We start from the raw sequence: 22,359 nt of genomic DNA on the forward strand, positions 1-22,359 counted from the left end.
ACAGGCTCTGGGGAGTGGAAATGAGGAGTCAAATTTGTGTTCAGCTGTGGGCTTACACGTGCCTGAAAACCAGATAGCATACATTAGCCACAGATGGGGACGCTGTGGGGTGGACGGCCACAGCCTATTACTCAGGAGGGCCTGGGTTTGCACCCAGCCTTTTTCTAGGAAGAGGCTTCCTTTTTCTCCTGGAATCCCTGGTTGTGGCTGACTAGAAATCCCGCCAATGGGCCAGTCTCTTGGAGGCCATCCTCCCTGTCTAGGTGGTCACTGCATGCTTGTCATGAGAAGTGCCTGCTTCATCATTTCTGTGCCCTCCAAGGTGATGTCACAGTCACACCCCCTACTCTCTTGGTGGGGGGGTTAGTATAGGTGGCCCTGTGATTTGCCACCCCACCAGACCCTTACCATTGACACATGCTCTCCCCTCTTCAGGGATGCACAGCCTGCACCTGCCATCATACGAGGGGTGCCCTGAATGTGCCATCAGATGCATGGATCAGCTGCAGTGTAAGGCCACCGTCATCATAAAAGCAAAGGCAATGGATGAGAACTGAGTGCAAAGAGGTGAATGGCACCGCTTGTATCTTTAAAAAAAACAAAAAAGACAACACAGACAAAAGGCAGGGAATCCTGACAGAGTAAGGACACAGATTCCAGGGTGCCTCCTTGAAGCCTGCATAAGTGGGGTCCATGCACTCACACAGGCTGGGCCACGTGGCCGACATGCCAGGAAGCACTCCCAGAAAGGAAACAAGGAGGGCACGTGCAGAAACCACAGTGCTGTGAACACACATAGTGGTGGTGGACAGGCAGCATGGACGGCACATTCAGGGCACCCCTCATATGGTGGTGGGTGCAAGCTGTGCATCCCTGAGGAGGGGAGAGCATGTATCAATGGTAAGGGTCTGGTGGGGTGGCAAATCTGTCTGTCTCCGTGCATTAACTCACGTGGTCTATAGTTATAGGAAGGGTAGAAATAGGAAAAGGTAGAAAAACTTTTCCTTTAAAAAAAAAAATCTCGGGACACCTGTGTGGGCTCAGTGGTTTGGTTGAGTGTCTGCCTTTGGCTCAGGTCTTGATCCTGGGGTCCTGGGATCGAGTCCCCCATCAGAAGCTTACTTCTCCCTCTGCCTGTGTCTCTGCCCCTTAATGTGTCTCTCATGAATAAATAAAATCTTTTTTTTTTAAATCTTTTGAAAGACATTTTGTTTCATAATAATTTTTGCTTTTTAATGATTTTTCAGTTTGAGACATTGACTGTTGTCCTTTTAAAAACTGTAGTGTATATAAGAAAAGCACAAATTACCAGTAAATAGTGTAACAACTTTCCAGATAAAGAAACAGAAGGTCACCAGCCCCTGAAGCTACCTCTTGCCCTTTCCTGTCACTTCACCTTTTTCTGGAGATCGCCAGCCGACTTGTCAGAGACGGGTCTGGCCTGTTCTGAGCTTTACTGAGGCAGAGTTACGTGATATCATGCATGCAGAACAGGACAGGCTTGTGTGTAGTCCTGTACTCACATGCAGTATGAGAGTCATGTGTGTCTTGCGTATATTGGTGTCCGCCCGTTGTCACTGCTCCATGATGGTCCTTTGTGTGAATATTCCCTGGTTTTTAAACTGCTTTGCTGTTGGCGTTTGTTTGGGAGGTTCTCAGCTTGGGGCTGCTGGTGAATGTGTGCTGTGCTGGTGGTAGGTGGGGTCACTGGGGCCTCCACTGGTGCCACTGATGGCAGCCTCTGGTCCCTGTGTTGTGCTGGGGAGCCCTGCTCACATCCTCTCTCTCCACCATTCTGGCAGCAGGCACCAACCAGTATGTCCTGTGGCCACTTGGGCATCTTGTTTTGTGATATGCACAGTGGGGCCTTGTGCCTGTTTTTCTATCATGTTATCTGTTCTATACGCTCTGATCTGTAGGAGTTCCTCAGATAGCCTGTGTGTGTTTATATCTGTAGCAGACTTGCTCTCATCGAGCCAAACTCATCAATTTTTCCTATATGGTGAGCTCTTTTTATGTTTTCTTTAAAGAAATCTTTGGTTACTTAGAAAACCATTTTGCATTTGTTTCAAAAGCTTTATTGTCTTGCCTTTCACTTCTAGACCCACCGTGATGGGTGTGTGGCATGGTGTGAGGTATAGGATTTCAGAATCATACTTCTCTAGGTGGATAGGCAGTTGACCTGGTCACTCTTGGAAAAGACCACCTTTCTCTGCTGGACTGTGGTGATCACTAGACGCGTTGGCTGTATGTTTGGGGCTGTTCCCTTAGCATTTTAGTCTGTCTGTCTACCCATTTCCTTCTGGTGAGCATAGACCTAGGAGGAAGAGGCCTGGAGGCTGAGCTCTGGAGGAGGCAGGGCTGGGGGGTGGTGGGGTGGTTCTGGGAGCTACGGACAAGCACGTGTCACAGAGCAGGGGTGACCAAAGTGTGGCTGCCTCAGATTGACCAGGTAAGACGACCATTTGGAAGTTTGCTGCATAGAGTTCGTGGTAATCTTGACAGTAATGGGTTCTGTGGGGGTACAAGGGAAGTCCATATAAGCAAGTGTGGGCAGAGTCAGAGCAAGGTAGCTTGGTTGATATCAGGGCACACGTACAGACAAGACAGGCTTCGTTTGAGGATGTGTGTTCACAGGGATGACCTGGCCAGGGGGCCTTGCCAGAGGCAAGTAGGTCACTGATGAGAGGAGGTGGCATCAGAATCTGCCTAGGTGGGGACTGTGGGCTTCTCCATGGGGATGAGGAAGGGGCGAGGGGAGTGGAGTCTGGTCTGTGGGCTGCAGGGACTGAACTGGGTCCTGGGTCCTGGAAGGACAGTCAGGCCCTGCAGTGGGGGCTGCAGAGGTCAGTGGGCCAGGCACTGGGAGGGCAGGAGACAAGAAGGCACATAGTGGGATCAGCCCTGGGCTACCTGTGAGGTTGGTGTGCTATGGGGAGTGGCAGCGAGGCCAGAGCCTGCTGGGTCTCAAAGTATGTCTGGGACTGAACTGCTCTGCTTCTATTATGGTTACACTGGGGCCAGCTGCTGACCACTGGCCACCTCTTGATGCCTCATCCTCACCCCAGCAGCATTCACACGACAGTAAAAATGTTGGTCATGTCATTCATTCTTTGCTGAAACCTTTGAATGGTGTCCTGTCTGAGGGGAAACTGAACAGTCTCCCCAGGGGCCTCCCAAGCCTGCTGGGATTCTCCTGCCCCTGCCTGTGACTTCTTTCCTGTCTTTGCAGTCTTCTCTAGGCCTCTTGCTCCCACTGACCCTTGCTGCTCATCATGCTCCTCCTACCCTGGGGCCCTTGCACTTATGGTTCCCCTTTATGGAGTGCTTTTGCCCAGATAACTCAGCAGCATTTCCATGTTTCTTTATGTCTTCACAAATGTGGCTTCCCAGCCAATCTGTGTAAGAGGATGATGCTGTCTCTAGAATGTTTCTGACCCCACCCTCTGCCCTGTGAGTCTCAGAATCACTCATCCCTGGTGAGCTCATTGTAGGTTCTGCTACAATGTAGGTTCTGTCGTTCTCTCCTCCACTCACTTGAGTGGAGGGGCATGGGAGCAATACTGTGCACAGCTGTGCCACGCCAGGAGCAGTCAGCAGCCAAGCGTAGATGGTATAGTTCAGCCGCATAAGTGGGAGCTACAGGCCGAGGGTCAGCATAGGGGCCTGGGCCCTCCAGGATGGCCTTCACCTCCCCTGAGTGACTGGGCAGGGTGCTGCCAGGTGCCACCACCCGAGCCCCCACATTAGGGTTCCTCCTTTCTGGGGCAGCTCTTTCCCTTTTGTGATGGTTTTCCTTGTGCCATTTGTATCTCCATTTGTTTTCATGTCCTTGAGATCAGTTTCTGCACATTCATATGGTGGCCTAAACTTTCCATCCCATGTCTTCTCAGCCAGCTGTGCACCTCTTGGGGGAGTCTGGACCCAGTCAGCACTCCTGAGCTTCCCCCTGCCACCTCATCCTGGTTCCTTTGGCCAGTGCCCTGCATCGGCGGGCTCTGGTCCACACCTCGTTGGTTGTGGAGGTGCAGGAGGCAGTGGGGTTGCCCCCGGGATGGTTCATCCCCGATGTGCTGGGAGGTAGGTTTCCACACCTGGAGGGAGGGAGGAAGGCAGGCCAGACCCACATCAGCACTTCATTTGGGTAACGCTTTTTGGATTGTGATTATAAAAGGAATACATTTTCATTTATAGCATTTGACGAAAACAAGGCAAAATGGAATCAGGACAGCTGAGAATAAGGTTTCCCACAGTCCTTCTGTCCAGTGAAAAACCACTGTGAACGTGTTGGCTGAGACTATTCCTGACATGTGTACAGAATAGTTTTTTCCTGATGTTTTTAGACAACATAATACCGTGTGTGCTGTGTGGTTTGGGTCTTATTTTGTTTAATCTTATATGAGCATTTTCCATGTTAAATATTCCTTTAAAACCTAACTTTTAGGGCAGCCCGGGTGGCTCAGCGGTCTAGTGCCTGCCTTTTTGGCCCAGGGTGTGATCCTGGAGTCCTGGGATTGAGTCCCATGTCGGGCTCCCTGCATGGGGCCTGCTTCTGCCTCTGCTGTGTCTCTGCGCCTCTCTCTCTCTGTGTGTCTCATGAATAAATAAATAAAATCTTTAAAAAAAAAAGCCACCTAACTTTTAGCTCTAAACTACTTTATGAATACTTTTTTTTTACACAAACTTGTTAGTTTTTTCATTTTTCTAAATAACATTGTGGTTGTCCCAAAATCTTTGTTCGCATCACTAACCATTTCCTTAGGGAGGAGTCCTTAGAAGGGGAATTACTGTTTGGAAAGCCTGCACGTTTTCCTGTAAGATGATGTGTTTTTGTGGTTTTGGCACACAGGAATAGGGGTGGCTTATTCAGTGGCGATGCGAGGCTGACGGGAACCCGCAGACCTGGGTGGGCACAGGTCTGCTCCGTCCCTCACTCGCCGTGTGACCTTGGCCAGGAATTCTTGTTCTCAGAGGTTCTCTTGTGAAGCAGGAATAGGAACTACTGGCGCTCGCATGGTATGCTCTCTGCCCGCTGCAGGCTGGTCTCTGTGAGCAAGCCCCTCCCACAGCAGCCAGGTTTCTGACCTGGATTGGCATGTTTATGCTGTGCTGGCTAGATGCTGAGCCATGCTTAAACTGTTGTCATCAGACCTATGTCTTTTAGGGGCACACTCACGCCAACCCTGTGCTTCATCCTGACTGTTTCAGCCCTGCTCCGGGCCTGTGGGCCGGCACCCTTCAGTCAGTGCAGGCCAGACTCCATGTGTGGGTGGCTTTCAATAGCTTGTCCTTTACTTGGGCCCCTGTACCTGGCAGGTTCAGGTGCCGTGGGCCAAGACAGCCCATGGTGCACCCACCCTCGCAGCCCTGGCACAGAATGGTCCTGGCTCCTGAAGACACCTCATGCTGCCCCAGCCCTGTGTGTAGATTTGGGGAGGGAGGAGCTAGGGTGAACTTGGAAGTCCTATTTCCAGATGCATGGTTGCTGTCTTAGTTCCCCTTGTCTCAAACTCCCGGTCGTCTTATTCTCTCTAAAGCTTTGTGCTTTAAGCTCATGTGTGGCCTCAGCATTCCCAGCTGCTCTTTACCCTGACTTAAGGCACCTCATTCCTCTGCCACCTTCGCTTTGTGCCTCTGTCCTGTTGGCAGCATCTTCCAGGCTCCACAGGAGGAGGGGTGGGTGGTGCTAGCAGCTGTGTGCATTTGTCTCATGCCATCTCCCGATCCGTCTTCGTCTGCCCCTTGTCACTGATGGAGCTGTTTGTCTGGAGTTTCCGATTGGAGGGCTTCTGGCGGCTCTGCTCTTTAATCCCCATGTGACCAGGACTTCTTTAGTTCTGAGGCTGAGACCCATGTGAAGCTGTGTCAGTATTGCTTCCGGTCCTTTCCTGAGGGCCGGCTTTGTCCTCTTCCTCCTGCCCTTTGGGTTTGGTATGTTTGGGGAGCCTCCTTTTCTCCCCATCAGGTGTCCTAACCAGATACAGCCCCTGGGGCAGGCCTTGTTAGTTTACTTGCCTAACCCCTGGTGGGGTCTCAAGGAAGCAGGCCATGGACTGCACCTTCCAGAGCAGGCATCTGACTCCCATGGAACTCAAGCTGTGCATTTATCAAGTTGGGCTGTAGGGAAGGGCCATCCCAGGCTATGGGTTCCTGGTGCACCCTACCCCCCATTGCCTGCCCTCCCGGAAGGTTCTCCTTGCTGCCCAGACACATTCTGGCAGGGTCCACCTCGGCTGGTTGGTCCCTCTTCCACTTGGGATATGGGCAGTATTTCTGTGCCAGTCTGCTTGAGCATGTCTTCACAGAATGTGGCATGTTGCCAGCATGTGCTCCGCTCAGGAGAAGTCACCAGCTTGCTTCGTGCACCCCTCGCAGCACCTGCCGTGACAGGTCTCGTAGGCGCTGTGGAGGGTGTCGGGTGGCTGCTCATGCACATCTTCCTCATCACCCCGCACGCATGCCCTGCACCTTCCAAGCTGACCCATTGGGTGTCTTCCTTTGTGAAGTGCTCTCAGCATAGATGTGACTTATGTGTTTTTCTCCTTATTTGCTCACAACCTTTATCTGCTCTTCTGTCTTCTTAAAAATTAATTTTTAGAGGAGCTTTTAATAGCTTGAGAAAATTAGCCCTTTGTCTGGAAATATGGTTTCCCAGTTTGACATTTCCCTCTATTTGCTCATGAAATTTTCCTACAGACATTAATTTTTAATTGTGATCTAGTTGAGTACATGAGTCTTTTCTTTCGATGCTTCTATTTTGTTTTTGTTTCTGGATGAGCATGGAGAGTATGTTGTCTTTCCTGAGTTCCTAACCTTCTCCTGCGGTTTGGTCTTTCATGGCTCTGTCTTGTGTCTCAAACCCCTGACCACTGAGTCGTCGTGTGATTGGAGCAGTGATCTCTCCCTATGTGTTCCAGAGACTTCCCAGTCGTCTTAACAAGATTCTGCAGACTGCTAGTCTTTTCCTGACACCGGGCTCCTTGGATTTAGGAGTTTCAGTCCCGTTTTTGTATTTCGCATGTGAGGATGCTGCCTGGCTGGGGAGCCAGGGCCTCCTCACCTCTCTGTCTTCCACAGAGTTCCTCATGGCCCACTTGTTTTTTTCTCCACATGAACTCCAAGTTTGGGTACCTTGTTTCAAATAAGGGGAGTTCTTATTGGCTTTGCCTTAACCACATGGGCTAATTTAGAGGAGCTGGTGTCTCAGTGATGTTGACTCTTGAATACTGTCCCAGGATGTCCCCATTGCTTTGTCATCTTCTGGATTCTCTAGTATTGAAAATTACCTTTGAGTGGATTTTACACTGTTTTTTAAGTCTTTTTTGTTGCTTGTGTTGGGGTCTTCTGTGATGTTGTCTGACGTTTCCCGTTTGGTGCAACATGGTGACAGTCCTCAGATCTGTGCCCTAGGAACCCCACTGCCTGGTCCAGACTGTGCTCGAGAGTGTGACATCAGTCACACAGACCTGGTGTCTGGTCTTGACTGGGCTCCATCCTGAGTCTGAGTCTTAGCCTTCCCACACCCTGTTTTCTTTACTTCTTGATGGGAGGGCTATTAGCACCTCCCTGTTGGGATTGTCGTGAGGCCAGCGGAGCCTGAGGGTACACAGTGCGGACCACAGGGCCGGCACCCATGGTAGCCCCTGCCTTCATCACCACTGTGATCACCGTCCTCACTGTAGCGGCTTTGGAAGGGAATAACCCCTGCACCATGGCTGTGGGTCCGCAAGTGCGCCCCTCTAGCCGCATGACTTCATCCTCATGTGCAAGGTGCTCTCACACTCTCGTACCTGGCTCCTGCCCCTTGGTCTGCTTGCAGGGCCCCACCCTTCCTCACCCCTGCCTGCTGAGGAGAAACTCAGGGTCGGGTCCTTATCCTCTCCCTCTGTGTCTCTGGGGCTGCTTGGCCCACTACACCCTCGGCTACAGCTGAGCACGCAGAAGCACAAGCTGCTGATGCTGATGTGGCAGGAAGGAAAAGCTGCTGTGGGCATCCCTACAGGGTGACTCCCTTCTCCTGGGGATGTTCCTGATGGATAGGGGGGTGGTGCATGAACAGCATGTTGGCCACAACAGAGGTGCTGGATCGCCTGGGCACATGCACGTGGCTGAGGATTGCTCACCCCAAGCCCTGAATTGTTGATGCCAGCCAGTGCCTCTGGCCTGTGTTCTAGGGGGTGCCCTTCCTTTCCAGACTCCGTCCTCACTGCAGTGCCAAGGGGCCTGCTCACTGTGCACATGTCTGGGAGTCTGAGTCTAGCGGCTCCTCTGTAGCTGGGTTGGCTCCTGTGCTGGCAGATGGCGGGCAGGCATGTGGCACTCCCCTGCTGCACACCCTCTGCCTGCCCCCCCAGCCCTGGGGTGCCTGGCTTCCAAGTCTGCCTTTCATTTGTTCAGAATGTTTTGTTGACCACCTCCTAGGTGGGGGGTGCTGTGCATGGTGTTGCCCTCTGCAGAGGCAGTGGGTGGTGCCAGGGGGAGACCAGTAGGGAAAGGAAGGGGCACTTGAAGGAGTGGGTGGCTGAGACGGTGGCCAAGGGAGAGAGAGGCTGTGGGCAGGTGAGAGCTCCCTCAGATAGGCATGCCCGAAGTGGAACTGGGGCTTTGCCTGAGCAAGTGGTCCCCTGATTAGGGTGCCCCCACTTGTCCTCTTCTCAGTGACTCAGCCTGCCAGGTACATGGGGAGGACCTGTAGAGAGAGAGGAGGTGTGTCCAGTTGCCTGGGCCCACCTGGTAGTTGGGAAGCAGTGAGGTGCAGTTGGGATCTTCTTCCCATAAAATGCTTCATAAGCACTTGCACTATTATCATTTAAATGGGACTTTTTCTACTACAGTGATGAAGTCTGGGCTCAGCCAGAGCCGGCTCCTTGCTTGTGTAGTTGTGTAGCTTTGGGATGCTAATCTGGTAGACAGATGGCCACTTTGAAATCCATTTCCTGTGAAGAAATTATGTGAAGGGAAGCACTTTTCTTTGTCACCAGCCTGCTTCCTCCTCTTGCTGGGTGCCGCGTGCCTATGGGATTGCTGAGCGGGATCTTACCCTGAAAGGCACTGGTGCTGTGCACGCAGGAAGGGGGCTCTTTGGAGACAGGGTGACTCACCGGGACAAGCCCATGCCCTTCAGTACATGGCTCCTGGTCAGTGTTCGCGGGCCGCCTGGGAGAGCCACCGTGTGGCACCTGCAGTGTCCTCCCAGAAGCACTGGCAGCCCTGCCCCCATGGCCTCTGGGCTGTATCCGCGAGTACCTGAGCCCCTGCCTATGCCTGTGCTCTTAGGTCTGTGTTCCCTATCTGCTGCTGAGGCTCTGTGTTAGACCTGGTAAACCAGGCAGCAGCGTGGTGAGTGTTTTTCAGCGATGGGCCAGTGTGTCCACAAGGAAGGACTTGTCACTGGCGTCTGTAAGCTTTTCCTGAATGTTGCTTGCTTCTTCTGTGCCCACAGCTGATATTCACATTCACCTGGTACACCTACTCTCCTTGAGTTTGTGTTAGAAGTTTGTGAGGTAGGGATTTTTATCCCCATTTGTGGGTGAGGAGGTTGAGGCATGGAGGCATCTGTGGCCCACCCTCTGACAGCAGAATCCACATTCCTGTCCCGTGTCTGTGGGCATTATGCAGGGTAGACCACAATTTCTGCCACCACATGAGCCTTGCCTCATTTAAAAAGTTGAGAGTCACACCAAGTATGTTTTCCTACCACAACGAGATGAATATTAGAAGTCAGCGGCAGAGGGAAATTTGGAAAATCCACAGACAGGCGGACATCATACCATATGCTCCCTAATATCAGTGAGTTGAAGGAGAAACACAGGGAATTAGAAACGACTGGGTGGTGTGAGTGATGTACACACAGTACACAAAACTGGCGGAGGGAGCATACATGGCGCTCACAGGCAACTTACACCTCTAAAGGCCTGGGTTAAAAAGAAGAAAGATCTCAGATCAATAGCCTTCTACCTTAGCAAACTGGAAGAAGAAGAGTAAAGTAAATCCACAGCAAGGAGAAGGAGAGAAATAATAAAAACTAGAGATAAATGAAAGAGAGGACAGAAGAAAACAATAGATAAAAAGTTATTTATTTGAAAAGACGGATAAAATGGAAAAACCATTATGTAGAGTGACTGAGCAAATATGACAGAAGGGTCAGTGAAGCAGGAGTGGGAGTGGGGACATTGTTACAGGCCCCACGGAGGGAGAAAGGGCTATGAGAGCATCATGGAGTATTGTGCATCAACGTGCTCGACCGTCTCGGCGAGACACATGGAGCGCCAGAACGGATCGAAGTTGTGGGAACTACAAATAGACCTTACGTGGTTAGTCATCAGCAGCCAGAATATTTCCAGCAAAGAAAGTCCCAGGACCAGATGGCCTCACTGGTGAATTCTACCTTATGTTTAAAGAAGGCGCTCACACTGATCTTTCTCAAACTATTCCAGTACATGGAAGGGGAGGAATCGCTTCCTACCTCATCTTCTGGTCTGCAATTTCAGAACCACGCATTGGGTGCTTGCCTTAGTACATCCTCCAAGGTGACTCAGGTGGGTCATAGACCTGAACACAGGAGCTAACACTGCCAACTTGTGGAAGAAACATTGTCCTAATAAGTCTTTGTGACTTTGGATTGGGGAGTGTCTTCTCAAATATGTTTCCAGAAGCACACAGAGCTTTATTGAAATCAAACACTTATATGCGTCAAAGGACGCTGTTAAGGAAGTGAAAAGTCAGCCCACAGAATGGGAGAAGAGACTTGCAAATCATGTATTTGATGAGGATCTAGCATCCGGAATGCATAAAGAATTCTCACAGCTCAACGTCAAAAAGACTAACAACTGAATTTAAAAATGGACAAGGGGCCTGAACAGACATCCCTCCACAGAGGACACAGATGGCCCATATGCAATGGGGTTAGGATGGCAGCCATCAAAAAACCAGAAAGCTGCAAGGGTTGGTGAGGAAGTAGAGAAATCACAACTGTTCCGTGTAACATGGTGCAGGCACTGTGGAAGGATGGGGTGGCTGGAGCAGATGCTTGCATGCCCATCCTGTAGCAGCTGCATTCACAGTAGTCCACAGTGAGAAGCAGCCCCACGGGCCTATCAGCAGGTGAATTAATTAAATAAATAATAAAACAGGGATGTATCCAAATGATGTGGTGATCACTCAGCCTTTAGAAGGAAGGGGATTCTGGTACCTGCTCCAGTATGGATGAACCTTGAGGACGTGATGCTCCAGTGAAAGGAGCCAGACACCAGACAAATACTGTAGGAGCGCATGCATACAAGGTCCCTGGAGTCAAACTCAGAGAGACAGGAAGTAGAGGGTGGGGCCAGGGGCTGGGGTTGGTGTTTAATGGGGACACAGTCTCTGTGGGAAGATGGACTGTTCTGGAAATGGGTAGTGGTGGCTGAATAACTGTGGATGTGCTCAATGCCCCTGGTGTCCACTTAGAAATGGTTAAAATGTATGTTGTATATGTTTTACCGCAAACACAAAGGGCAAAGGACTTAAGTCTACTTTTCTACAAATGCTCAACAATCACGTGAAGAGCATTGAAATTACCGTGAGACCCACCTCACACATGTTGGGATGGCCAGGAGCCGGGGGAGGATGGCGTGGCCTTTGTAGCAGTAAACCTCTGTAATCGTGTGTCATGATGTGTAATGCTGCTATAACATTAATGTAAGAAAACAGAAAGTAACCACCGTGGGTTAAGGCCGTTGGCGGGATACGAGGTGTGTGGCCACTGTGGGAAATAGTCTGACAGGTCCTGAGAAGGTCAACATAGAGTTGCCATCTGGCCTGGCATGTCTGCTTGTAGGGACGTTCCTGAGGGGATTGAAAATGTATGTTCACACAGAACCTGCACTTGAGTGCTCAGCACCGTGCCACTCAGAGGAGCCAGAGTTGGACAGAACACACACGTCTACTGGGTGATACACAGATGAACCAGGGGTGGCTGTCCATCCAGTGGAGCATTGTTTATCTTTAAACGGAGTGCCATGTGGACACACCTGGTATAGTAAAGATAGACCTCGAAACCGTGGTACTCAGTGAGAGGTGCCAGTCAGAGAGGGTCCTGTGGTGCACGATTCCAGAAAGATGGACTGTCCACGCTAGGTGAATCCATAGACACAGAGTGGGACGTGGGTGCTGGCACCTGGGGAGGGGCTGCCGGTGGGCGTGGGGTTTCTTTTTGGGGTGAAGAAATCTTCTTGAATTTATATTATGTTTGGATAGTATTGTGAATATACTAAAAACCACGAAATTGTTCACTTTAATGTGGTTTAAAATGATGAGTTTTATTTTGTGTAGATTTTACTCAGAAAACAACTTATTCAACAAATGGTTTCATAATGTTAATGACCAAGAGGCTCATTGAGCAGATGCCCTCTCCCTGTGTAAGTGGGGCTGGCAGGGGGCTGCATAGCGAATGGCGGGTCCTTGGCCCCTAGTGGTTTGGGGACAATGGGGACGTGTGTAGAGGGTACTCCTGGAGTGGGCGGGGTGCTGGATAGATGAGCATGCTCTGGGACCTTGGAGCAGTCTGAACTTGGTGCCGTGAAGTTGGGGACAGAGCGTGGCTCAGGCTCCTAGGGGTGCGTCCCCCTCTGTCAGAACACGGCACTGCAGTGGGTGCACCCACTCATCATTGCTCCCTGAGATTTCCTGATAGTGTGATTGGCCACAAAGGGGTCCTTTCAAAGGACATAGTCTTCCGGTCGCCAATTCTTTGTGTCTGATGCATGGGGTCATGGCTATGATGAGCTTGGGGCCACGGGAAAAGGTGTGGGAATTGTCTGGTCATTGGTCTCTGTATGTAGGTGGTTGCTGGAATCTTAGTGGCTGTGGGCAAAGCAAGGCTGGGCCTTGGAGCATTTTATGGGATTTTATGTCCTTTGCCTGTCCTCTTGGCCTCTCTTGGTAAGATGTCTCTCCTTGGACCTGGCATGCCTCACTCTCTCTCTGAGCTCCTTGAATAAGGCTGTCACCCTATGTCTGCTCTCAGGTTGGGGCCTGACACTGTTTGCCTTGATTTGTTGGTGGCGTGAACAGTGAGTCCATGCCTGCCTCTGAACCGGCAGTTGTGCCTCGTGCAGGCTTGGGGCTGCATCCCTGTCTCCAGTGGGAAGAAAGATGGGCCCCAGTAGAGGTCCCCTTGTTGAGATCATGCCTTTGCCTCTGTCATGTCTGCTGCCTCCTTCCTTCTTTCCTGCCCTGATGGTGCTCCCTGGGCCGTGGCTGCAGAATCCCCCCAGGAGATTCGGGGATGTGACGTGGAGTGTCTGCTGAATGGCAGGGGTGAGCAGTGGCGTCCCCAGTTGTCTGTGTCCCTCACCATGGCCCAGAGGCTGGCTGTGTTTGGTGTTTACCTCTCTAATGTGCTCCCTATGTTGCCCCTTCCCTGTGGGTGTTGTTTATGCTCACCCTGCAGCCACTTCCACTACCTGCAGGTCACTGGCTTCTCTCCTGAGGCTGGCAGTGGGGCCACGTGGCATGCCTGACACTGCCATGAGCTGCTATGACTATCTTTATGGTTGGCCCTTTTCTCCTCCAGGGATTTCAGAAAATTAGAACAGTATTTGTAATTACACCAGAATTTTATTTTTATACACTGTCTATTTAGATACTTCCAAACTTCTCTGAATTGTCTTGTCAGATCTGGGGAATCCTGGTGAATGTCCATCACCTCCCCATTACCCCCACCTGCCGGCACTGCTCTTTGAAGCCACCCTTCCATGAACAGGTTGAGAAGTGATCTGCAGAGCTCACGTGGAAGATGAGAGAGGCAGTGTCTGGGAGTCTTTGCGCCCTCGGCCCACAGTCCTCTGCTGACATGTGCTTCAGGCTGTGTCTGAGGCTGGCTGTGTCTTGGGTGCCTCTGGGTCCCAGGGAATATGATGCAGGCAGTCATCTGGGTGTGTCTAGAGCCCTCAAGCTAGCTTCTGCTGCCTCACTGGAAAAGCTGAGAGCCCTTGTGCCCTGACACCTGGTCACCTGCAAGGGTGTGGTCAGGTGGCGGCCTCCCAACATCAAGCCTGCCCAGCACCCTCCCTGCGGTGGAGCACAGCCATGCTCCCGCGGTCCCAACAAGCACTAGCCCTTCCATCTAAAGGTCATTTCTGTCTTAGTCAGTTGTTAAAGTTCAAGAGGAAATAAACTGCTTGGAGCTGGCATTTCTCAAGTGTCAGCTTTCCAGGCCCCTGAGCCTGGGCTGAGCAGGAAGTGGGGTTAATAAGTGAGCTGCTGTGTTGACACGGTGATGGGTGAGCAGATGCTTCTCCCATCTCAGCTTCACTAAGAAAAATCGTAAAAGAGAAACTAATGATTTTTTACAATCTCATTTTCTCCTTTCATTTCTGTTGTTCGTCATGGGAAATGCTTTAGAGATGTTTATTAGTGGGGTGCCAGCCCTTAGAGAGCCTGTCTGCCACGGCCACGTGAATGTCGCCCCCATGGAGGGAGCGCTCCTCCTCAGGCGTGGCCCCATATGGCCCCCATGTCCTACATCCCTGACGAGGGCTCCTACCTGGGGGAGGCGGGACTGCAGCTCTCTAGGAGGTGGTCAACATCAGCATCCCCACGAAGGGGCCACACCTAACTGGGTATTGACTGGTGCTTTGGTTTGAGGACGGCAAAATCAATGGGAGAGTAAACAGGCAGGATGGGGTCTATTAATCAGGCACTGCCGGACAGCTGGAAGGACGCCGCTGGAGCACAAGTGCTGGTTGCAGGCTGTGCCGTGTGAGGCTGCAGCTTTGCTCGTGGACACACAGCTGTCCATCGACGGTTGGCACATTGGGTGCCTTGGCCATGGAGCTGCTAACGGGCCATTGGTTGATGCCAGAGAGAGATGTGGGGGAGATTCTGCTCATCTGCTGCCTCCTCTCCTACCTCGATACCTACCGCCTCAGCTGGGCCTCTGTTGGCCTCCTGCCCTCACTTGTGGACTGAGGAGCCCCTTATAGGGTGGCTACACAGCCCCACCCTGACCCCCCAGCTTCAGTGGTGGGCAGACAGGGTCACTGACAAGGTGGGGGGACACCCAAGCCCACTCCTCCACAGAGCCCTCTTGCCCATGCATCCTGACTTCAGAGCTGACCCTGGAGTGATCTCTAGCAGTCGCCATCATGTGGGGCGTGGTGGCGTGGCTTCAGACTGGAGCTGCTCAGGTCCTTTGCAGATGAGAGAATCTGCGAGGGCGTCTTACAGGAAAGTGTGGAAGCGAGCGAGTGGGTGCCAGTGGTGAGGGGATGGTGTCTTCAGAGGTCATCTCTTTGGAAAGGAACGCAGCACTCACATGGCCTCAGGCGAGCCTCATGTGCCCATGACCATCAGCATGCTGGTGGAGAGCACCTTGGTGGGGGATGGTCATCTGTCTCACCTCCTCGTGCCTTTCCAAACCTGAAACCTGGGACTTGCGGTAGTGACTGGCAACCAGTGTCTGCCTGGGGCCAGGTAGTCAATGGTTTTTGCCTTTCTAAAAGCAGGCAAAAACCTGAGCATGGGTGTAAGAGCAGGAACATGGCACCTTTGATAGACTCCCCACCTGGCTCTATTGCCTGCTTGTGGTGTGACTCTGTGCGTTATGACCTGGGGCTGTGCACAGATGCTCATCCTCAGGGATGCTGGGGGCTGGAGTGATGTGATACATGTGGAAGCCTTTCCCTGGTCCTGAGAGGTCAAAGCTGGGCATGTCCATGGCACTTGGGATAAAGCCCTGTGTTGCTGGACAGTAGGGTTGCTTTAATTATGTGACGGCTGTTGTTTCCCTTGAACCTGCCAGCACCTGCAGTCTGGAGCTCCAGGGTGTGTGGCAGCTGCCCCATAGGACTTGAGGCCCTGAATGCCCTCTGCTGTGTCCTCGTGTGTCGGGTCTCAGGGGCCTGGGGTGGGTGGTGAGCTCATTCTGCCACATGCCTGGCACACCAGCACTGGGGGACGCAGAGCTCGCCTCACGTGGACTCCCCACGGCTGTGATTTGGGGCCAGCCCCACTTGTGGGTTTGAAGGCTGGGCACTGATCAGCTAAATCAGATTATTCATCATGGTGGGATTGAATTGAAACCGCAAGGCCAATTCTCCTTCTCACATCTCAAGGTCATTCAGGAGGGTGTGTAGCATGGACCTGACTATCTGACCTGCGTGTTGGCGCCAGGGCACATGGCCGCCGCCTGGCCCGTTCTGCCTGCCCCGCCTCTGAGCAAATTCTTCAACGTTCCTCTTCTCTGATTTTGTTTCTGTTGTTTAGGTTCGTTTCTTTATTTTTCAGAGAGATATGTAATGACATTTGGAGGCATTTAGGATGGGAATCAGATGGCATGCACAAAGATAGCTGCGTGCTGTCTGGCCCTGATGTCGAGGGCGCTGGGGTGAGGGTCACTGCTCCCTTGCCAAGGCAGGCCCTCTGGGGAGTCTGAGCAGGACCCACAGAGGAGGCACAGCCCGCCTCTGCCTCTGCCCTCCTATCCCTTCTTTCCCCTGCATGTGGTACATGTCGTGCCACAGCTAGCACATAGCCAGACTGACGAGCCTGTGGTTGCACTGCTGGCCCCAACACCTGCCCTCCCTGTGCTGCTCAGAACTGACCTTGTGGTGGGAGGGCGCCCCTGTGCACACACTCCAGCCGTGCGACTCTGGCAGGGCCCTCCTTCTCTTCCTGTGAGTCAGCAGGACTAGGTGTGCAGGGGTGTCCTTTGCTCAGAAGGTTTGTCACCTGCTGGGCAGCCTGTCTGCTCAGGAGACCGATTTCTGAGTTTTGACTTCTGTGGAGATCCTGGCTGCTGACCTCTTCTGTTTTCACCTTCTGGTCCACGTGCAGCTTCAGAAAGTGAATCATGGTGCGAATCTCAGCTGGAGGTCTGTCAAGGCTTTTCCAGGCACTGAAGAAGGCCACTTCACGGCTTCTCCACCCCATCTGAATGCAGGTGGGAGATCTGCTTGTGCACTGCCCCCCCGCCCGTGTAGGCAGGGGCATGGCAGAGGGATTCACACTTGCTTTGCCCTTTGATATGTGTCTCATTAGGTTCCCTGTTGCCCGTTAGGCAAAGCAGGGCAGAGATCAGTGGCTTCCTTTCTGCCAGGGAAGAAATGGAAGGTCAGGCTTCCTGGGAGCATCCAACCAGTCAGATGCTGAGCGGGCTCACACCAGGGTTATTGGAAATCTCTAGCCGGAGGAATCCAGGGCTCTCTGGAAGCCACTGCTAGTGTCCCACTCTTGTTGAGTGCCCTGGGCTGTGGGCTGTGTGCACTGTAATGGCTTCCAGGCACTGTGGTGGCAAGAATCTCACTTGGCAGGGAATTGGGAGTAGATGCCTGCCCCTGGCACAGGGTTGCCTTTGGGAGAGTGTTTCTGCAGTCAGTATCTATGTACCACCTGTGGACTCATCCCCGCCTTCCTGAGCTGTCATGTGGCTCCCTGCCACGTCCCCATAAACATGGCTGGGTGCATGTTTCTTGTGGCTGCAGAATGTATGCGCAGTGCTTGGCGTGGTGTCCTGTTGGACATTTCTGCCAGGATCACTCATGAAGGCATTCCATTTCAGAATGTGTGCAGTGTGTGTCACTGGTAGATTCCTCCAAGAGCTGGGCAGGGCACACTCCTCAACCTGGCCTTGAGCGTGTCTGCTGGTGAGCGGGGTCCTTCCAAGACTCCCACCTTCCCCTCCTGTTGGTCAAGTCTCCCAAAACCCATGTGTGTCCCTCTGCCTTCCACTCCTGGGAGTCTTTACTGCATCCTTGCCCAAGCCACCCCTCACTGGACCGATCCCCCTCTTTCTCTGTCCTCTAATCAGAGGCTGGTGCAGGAGCCCCGAGCTGTCTGTGAACTCCAGGGACCAGACTGGGGACGGAGGCTGGCCATCCTCCAAAAGTGTAAGGCAAGCATTTGAAGACCTCTTGCGTGCACTCAGGTGTGGGGTGGTGAGTAAATACCACCCCTGCCTCGTGGAACACAGTCGGAGACAGAGGTTTGAAGCAGATAAACACATGTGAACATAGAAATTGTGCATGAGCACAAATAATAAAGATCTGAAGTAAGATGGCAGGAGGGAAGGTGGTCTGATGGGTATCACAGAGGCTGGGAGGTGGGAGAGTGTTCCAGGTTGTGTGCCTAGCATGCGCCCACTGTGCACCGCCACCCAGGGGGCAGAGGCAAGGGGACTGGTATGGTTGGGAAGTAGCTGAGTTGTGTGGCCCTTGTGCCCCTGTCAGCTTGTTTAGCATGTGACCTGTGGTTTCTCTGTGTTCTGTGGAACATGTGCTTATCCACTGTATCCTCCCTGCTACACTTTCTAGAAGAAAACCCAAAGTCCATAAGGGAATCCATGTTGCATGCACCCCTCTGGCTGGAGGTTGACTGTCAGCAAGCAGCCCTGCGCTTGGGATGGCCCTGAGATCACCCAGAGCCTACATGGCCCCCTTGGTCCTGGAGACTAGCTGCCCTGCCCTCTTCCCTGTGCCTGGGCCCTTGTCACTCCTCACCCAGGTCAGGGGGTTCCCCTTGGCCTTTGTCCCCTCGCTATGCTCTCAGTTGGCTGGAGTTTGGCCCCTACAGGACTCTGTGCACCTGCCCTGTTCCTTGGGTTCCCTCTGGCTGGGTGTCATCCTGGCACCCTGAGCCATCCAGCTAATGGTGAAATAGTATGAGCTGCGAGCCTGGCCTGATACCCCAACTAGGTGTGTGTCCTGTGTCTGCCAGTTACATGTGTTGAACCAGCTTGTTCTCACCTGCTGTCCACTCTTGGACCTTAGCTCTCTCCTGTCCTTTCTGTGACCTGCCCCTTCCTTCTGCTGGACAAACAGATTTCTAGAATGTTCAGCCTCTCAACATTCCCTGCTGAGCCTCAATGGGGCCAACATTTTGGCTGCCTTTTTGTGGTTGGGATAGGTCCTGTGCTGTCTGGGGCTGGACCTGTGCTTGTCCATCCATCCTTACTCACCCTAGGAGCCCAAATACCCTGGACAGAAAACAGGGTCACCTGCTCTTGATGGTGGCTTAGCCTGGGCAGTGGCCCTATGGGGCGCAGAGGACCTCGTGTGAGGGAGTGAGCCATTTGGGGCCATAATTTACCTGTCAGTTGAGGAAACTTAAGGACCAGCTGCATTAGTGGTTTAATCTGCATTTCCTAGGGCCCTAAGGAGATGCTTTAGGGATTTTTCAAAAGTGTGAATAAAACCTTGTTAATGTTTTCTTGGTTTCGCATGAAAGTGTATTTGCTAGAAACCAGCATGCATGCACATGTCATATTTACCCCTTCACCTGTTGGAGACCCCATGGGTTAGCTTGTGCTATGCAGTTAGTGCTCTCAGGAAGTGGTCAGCAGTGGTCAGCATGACCTGTGCTTATGTGCGAGCACCTCCTTGTCTGAGTCCTGGTTGAAGATTTACTTGGCTCAAAGTTGTTTTGAGTTCAAGTCTGGCAATGGCTGTCAGCGTTTGCACCCTTCGTATTTACAAGCCAGGCAAGACTTGGCATGAAGCCCTGGCACCACAGCAGGCGTGGAGCTGTACTAGGGATGACTCCTTCCTGGATGGACAGCACCATCCAGGTCCTTCCCAGGGATGGTGGCCAGTCCATGGGCCTTCTTCAGCACAGGGGAAGGTGGCTGATGCTCTTCCCTGGGCACCTGGGCTGCCTGCAGTGGTGGGCGGAACTAGAACACAGACAGCTGGGGGTGGGGGCTGCAGAGGTCATGCGGGGTCAGGGCCAGAGCTTGCATCCTCCATGTCTCCAAGAAGGTCATTAAAATGTCTCCTGCTGCTTCAGAGTGAGCTGTGTCCTCTGTTCCTTGAAGGTAGGTATTCTCAGGTGGGGACTTTTCTGATGAGGATGACGTGAAGGGGCCATAGTATAAAGATGGTTCTCAGAAGCTCAGACCTTGTCTGAACAGATGCCAGCTCAAAAAGGCATTGATCGATAGGCATGCCGACTTCTCCTTCAAGCACTAAGCACTTTGTTTTGAACTCCCAAAGGCTTGCGGAAATGCCAGTGACCCCAAGAGTTCAGCTTACTCTTGGAACTAGCGGTTTAATGTTTTATGAGTGTTCTCTTCTTTGCTTCCCAAGAAAGGCTGAGTTTCACCAGAGAGGATGGGAAGAGTTGGCCATCTGGGCACTAGTGTCATGGGTCAGGGCCCTGGGCTCGGCACACACGTGGGGTCCCTTTCCGCCCCTCGGCATGTGGGGGAGGAGGCAGGGCCGCCCGAGGACTAGTGGTTTGAACAGCTCTTTCAGAGTACTTTGGCCTGGATTTGTGGAAACGTCAGAAAACTGCTCCTGTGGGAGGCTGGGCTTCTTGTCTCTGAGGGCCTTGCTGTTTCTCGTCCTTGTCATGAGGTCCTTGCTGTTTCTCATCCTGTGTTCTGTGAGGCCAGGATCCCTGCCATGGGGCTGTGTGTGCTGTGTGCTGTTACTCTGTCTCCAGGGAGTTTATATACAGAAGTGAAGCCCTTCCCAACTCCTTGCCTGCAGCCTGTGCTCTATATGCCTTTGCAGCTTGAAGGAGTATCTCCATGGGGAGGGTGGTCTGCACACCCCGTCTCCCATTTCCTCATCTGCTCTAATGCCCTTTGCCTCAAGCTCCCTCCTTGTCCACACTGGGGTCCCTCTCCCCTGCTTCTTTCCTGTGTAATGGAGCCATGCCCTCGACCCCTGAGTCCTGCCTTGTGTGCCACCTCCTGGATGTCTCTTCATGTGCTGGGCATACCTGGTATGTTTATTTCTCGATTGTCCTGTGCTGGTCACAGTGACTGAGTTGTGTGCATGGATCCCCTTCCCCACACTCGTCTTTGCCCTGTGGGGCCCCCGCAGACATCTGACTTACTAGGTTCAATGGTGTCCCCCCCTTTCCCTCAGTGCCTGCAGCCCTGCTTTCTGTGGTGGCTGCTCCATGATGTCAGGGCTCTCTCTCTTTTTGTCTCTGTTATGGCTTGACAGCAACAGTGACCCTTTTTGTCTCCTACTCTTGGTTCATGGAAGCTGTGTGGTTTCTGAGCCCCATCAGCGTGCAGCCCCACGAGGTTGCACCTGCGCTTCTCATCTCTGCGTTCATGTAGGGCTGGTCACCACCGGGCAGGCTGCTGAGTGCTTCTTGGTGCTGATGGTGCTGGGCAAGCCTCTACAGAGCATCTGGTGGCTCCCCTGAGGTGTCCTGAAGGTGGATTTTACCTATAGTTCTGTCTCTTGAGCAGTTGAGTGCAGACCGAGTGTCAGGCCTCGGGGCAGGCCTTGGGGACACAGGCCGACAACTCTGAGGATGGTGCTTATCCTGCGGCTATGGGCAGGGCAGAGAACACACTCAGGCCAGGGCTGCCCGCCTAGTGCCAGTCTTGCAAGGTCATGTGTCCTCTGGCTTTCTTCCTTCCTATCCAAGTTTCATGGAAAGCATTTTACCACCAGGAGGGGTAGGCATTCTTTCTAACTATGCACGAGGGCTTCACCTACCTGGGCCTAGGCCCAGTCACCTTTCTGTGGGTTCCATCAGACACATGGTGGTGCTGCCTCTCAGTTGGTACACTTGTTTCTGTGACATCTCAGGGCAAGGCTGTGGGCTGTGGTCAGGCACTGGGGGGCAGAGGCCCACTGGTTCTTTAAGGGTCTGCCCAGTGAGCTGGCAGCCCCAGACTAAGATGTGGGTGTCCTGTGCCCCAGCTTCCCTCCTGGCTGCCAGCAGCTCTCGGGGTGTGGTCTCCAGTCTGACCCCCACGTGGCTATGAGGGCATTGTGCTCCCACCTGGTAGGGTTTGGGGCTTGGCAGATTCCCCCAGGGCTGTCCCCACCGAACCTGTGCTCTGGGGAGCTTCTGAGCAGCTTGGTTGGACGGTGTGCTGGCTGTGGTCGTGCCTTTGTGTGCACCAGCCAGCGCGGGAGCACTGATTCCAAGCCTTCATGAGCTGCCCACCTGAGTTCAGTGATTCTGGGGTCGATGCCACAGTGCTTGATTGTTAGGTTGACCTATGCAGAGTTTTAGATTGAGTTAGAACTCAAAATAGCATCTTTTTTTTTTTTTTAAGATTTTATTTATTTATTCATGCGAGACACAGAGAGAGGCAGAGACACAGGCATAGGGAGAAGCAGGCTCCATACAGGGAGCCCGATGTGGGACTGGATCCCAGGACTCCAGGATCACAACCTGAGCCAAAGGCAGATGCTCAACCACTGAGCCACCCAGGTGTCCCAATAGCCTCTTAATAGCCTCTGTTTCAAGTGAACCTTTGTGCCTGTTTTTATGTGTTTGGTCATGGAACACCTGGAGGTGGCAGGTGCAGTGGGTCACACCTCAGTGTAAGACTCCAGGATGGCCAAAACGAAGTGCGAGCGAGCAATGGTCCCTGTGCTCGGCCAACCTCGGGCGCCCAGACAG

General features: G+C 52.6%; 1 protein-coding gene across 8 annotated transcripts in view; it reads left to right on the top strand.

Annotated features, from left to right (window-relative positions):
* The window catches only part of MAD1L1 (mitotic arrest deficient 1 like 1), a 345,798-nt gene that overhangs the window by 115,953 nt on the left and 207,486 nt on the right, over positions 1-22,359 (top strand). Inside the window, exon 1 of one of the 8 annotated variants that reach the window (XM_026011313.2) lies at positions 16,703-16,924. The exons of 6 other annotated variants lie outside the window; for them this stretch is intronic. The gene's annotated coding sequence lies outside the window, so the exon portion shown is untranslated. Of the gene's footprint in view, positions 1-16,702; positions 16,925-19,548; positions 19,793-22,359 lie in introns of those variants that run through there. One more of the 8 variants, XM_072753321.1, reaches the window with a different exon arrangement.

Source organism: Vulpes vulpes, chromosome 3 (assembly GCF_048418805.1).
Source record: "Vulpes vulpes isolate BD-2025 chromosome 3, VulVul3, whole genome shotgun sequence".
NCBI lineage: Eukaryota > Metazoa > Chordata > Mammalia > Carnivora > Canidae > Vulpes > Vulpes vulpes.